Source organism: Phyllostomus hastatus, unplaced genomic scaffold (assembly GCF_019186645.2).
Source record: "Phyllostomus hastatus isolate PE091 unplaced genomic scaffold, TTU_PhHast_1.1 phas_contig_16, whole genome shotgun sequence".
In the NCBI taxonomy this organism is placed as follows: domain Eukaryota; kingdom Metazoa; phylum Chordata; class Mammalia; order Chiroptera; family Phyllostomidae; genus Phyllostomus; species Phyllostomus hastatus.
Genome location: NW_025333643.1, coordinates 14,823,206 through 14,826,275, shown reverse-complemented (window position 1 = coordinate 14,826,275; position 3,070 = coordinate 14,823,206). Strand labels below are relative to the sequence as shown.

Here is a 3,070-nt window from a genome sequence, read left to right as displayed (position 1 = left end):
GCTTAATTGCAACTTCATTAGAAACCCTGGTCCTGAACAGTCTAACTAAGCAGCTCCTGGATCCTCAAAAACTTTGAGATAATAAATATTTGCTATTTAAGCTGATAAATTTTGGGGTAGTTTGTTACACAACAATGAATAACTAAACCAACAGGTTTTGAGGACTTTTGCTATTAAATGAAGCTAGAAAAAGAAATGTATTTTAGGTATTCAAAGATAAACAACTTGAGCAGGTAGAAGGTTCTATTTACTTGAGATGCTTCTCTCAGTGTTTATCTTCACTGATTAAAAAGACTTTATATGGACACAGCACATATATAATCCATCATCTAATTTTTGGCTAAAGTATTTAAAATATAAAGCTTTCCTTTTTTTTTTGCTAAAGTTGCATGACAAAAACTCTTCCCATGGATTTTTAAAATGTTATTTTATTAGCTACATGAAGTGCTAAATTTGAATGTCTAATTTTAAAACTGTATCGAATTTACTTTGTAGAAGAAAATATGATCAGCTCTATAGATATAGACTTTTTAAGGAAAATAAAAAGTTGATTAAAATATCCCAAACACATTAACTCTTTGAAAATTAGTTATGGAGTACATGAGGAGGAGTGGTAGAGTGTGCGTGATGGAGAAGTTAAATAAGCACAGGTTAACTATCTCAGGGCAAGACTTCAACCCAAACCAGAGTAGCTTAACTACGCAAAAGTTTTATGAACAGTGAATTAACAGAGAGCATACACCTGTTTTTCAAGAAATGTTAATGGTCAAGGTTTTTAGTACCATTGGTGCTCCTTCCTTGTCTGTGTGAAGAACCCACTGCAAGAAAAGACTCTCAGGTTAGCAGGAATGGATACCTGCCTTTTAAGAGGGAAAGAAATGTTGTCTAAGCAGGCATGCCTGCTTCAAATTCTGTATGGAACAAGATGATGGGACAAATAAATATCCTAAATAAAAATTTAGGATAAAGAAACTCTGTAGGATATAATTTCATAGAGCAGAAGTTTATATCTCTAAGTGAAGTTTGGCTATCCAGATACACTCTGGCCAATCCCAGAGCTCAAAATGAAAAGATGAAGTGAACAGCAGCTGTGGACAGCAGGAGCATAAGCAGCTCCTTACTCTCCCATCCCCATGTGTCTACCCCTGTGTCCCTTTCACTTTTATTTATTCTGTGTTCTTGTGTATTTCACAGGCTTTATCTCAGTGTCCTTGTACAACAGAGTAGCGATCATATATGATTTGAGCTGAACCATGATTAATCTTTTGTAAGTAATATATAACTGCTTAAGCTACTGAGTGAGCAGTACTGTAAACACACACCATGGGATATAGTGAACACTTGCTTCTATGCGCAAGGGGTTATTGGTTCCATCCAATTCATAATCCAGCCCACCAACGGGAGATTTCTTTCAAAGAGCCAGTCTGGCTAAGGCACTTCCCTGGCTAAAAAACAAACAAACAAAACCAACAAAAGCAAATAAACAAACAAGCCCCAAACCTTCACTAGTTACCTATTACTTGCAAGGTACAGTTCAAAGCATTTAATAGGACAAAACTCCAAGACAGTACATAAAGCCTTAAAAATGCTTTCCAATCATAATGGCTTTTCTAGGAAAAATCAACCTCAGATCTTAATGATTTGCTAAAGCAGGTACTTCAAGAGAAACCAGTCCTGGCTGCTTCCTTCTTCTGCTGCTCCCAGTGCTGCTTGTTTGGTGTGGACCTGGTACCTCTTTTGTGAAGCAGCTGCTGAAGAGACTCGAGCACTTGCCACGGTCAATGAAAAGCCCAAGGAAGGAGTCCAGACTGAGAACAACAATCACATTAATTTGAAGGTAGGGGCGCAGGATGGATCTGGGATGCAGGGTAAGGCTAAGAGGCATACACCACTTAGTAAACTAATGAAAGCCTATTGTGAACGACAAGAGTTTGTCAATGAGGCAGATCAGACTTTGAACTGACAGGCAGCCAGTCAATGAAACAGATATACCTGAGCAGTTAGAAGTGGAGAATGAAGATACAATTGTGTTCCAGCAGCACATAGGAGGTATCTGCAAAAAGGGGAAGCTGCTACTTTGCTCCAGAACTCTGTTCATCCAGACCAAGAAGACATTCTCAATTATAAAACCACAATTTGGTTCCATCACATCCTGACCACTACATTATAGTTTTCTCTTCTTTTATTTTCCCTTTCCCCATTCCTTTATTGTATACCAAGTAACTGATGTATGTGTACAAGTATCTGCATTTTTAAAAACTAAATGGCCAATGGTGTTACACTTTTTTTTAATCCTTACCTGAGGATATGTTTCTCTTCCACTAACTTTAGAGAGGTTAAAAGAGGGAGGGAAGGAGAGGGAATGAAAGACTGATGTGAGGGAAACATCAGTCGGTTGCCTCCCACATGAGCCTTGAGCAGGTCTCAAACTTGCAATCCAGGTATATGCCCTGACCAGGAATCAAACCTGCAACATTCTGATGGGATGACGCTCCAACCAGCCAGTGCCCAATGGTATATTTTAATAGACATCAAGTGGAGATGGGATGGGAAAAAATACTGGTTTTGTGAAAATGTTCCTTTTTCCATTAGTGGCATGCTCATTCAGCTCTTATCTTTATATTCTAGTAAGTTACTTTGCTCTCCTTGTTAAACAAATAAAAAAAGGACATAAAAATCCTTGCAATACCTTGTTCCATTAGAAAATTCTAATGTTTTCATCTGTCACTGTAAAACCAAGAACAACTTTTAAACTTTTTTATACATAGCTGTTATATGTAGAACAATTGGTCTTTAAGTAGGGATAAATTACTCTAAAAGAAGTGAATCCTAGTCCTGGCAGGTGTGGCTCAATTGGTTGGATCGTTGCCCCATAAACCAAACAGTCATGGGTTTGGGTGAGGACAAAAAAAAAATGAGTCCTAGACAGTTTTCCTTTCAAATGTCTTGTTGCTTAAATAAACTTATTTAAAATTGAGAGGGGGGAAATAAAATAAAATTGAGAGTGAGAGAGAGAGAGAGAGAGAGAGAGAGAGAGAGAGATTAAGAGACAGAGAGAGGTTAAGAGAAA

The 3,070-nt window shown here is 37.6% G+C and overlaps 1 pseudogene; it reads left to right on the top strand.

Moving 5' to 3' along the window:
* Nucleotides 1-627: 627 nt before the first annotated feature.
* LOC123814333 lies at nucleotides 628-2,463 on the top strand (annotated as a pseudogene).
* Nucleotides 2,464-3,070: the final 607 nt, after the last annotated feature.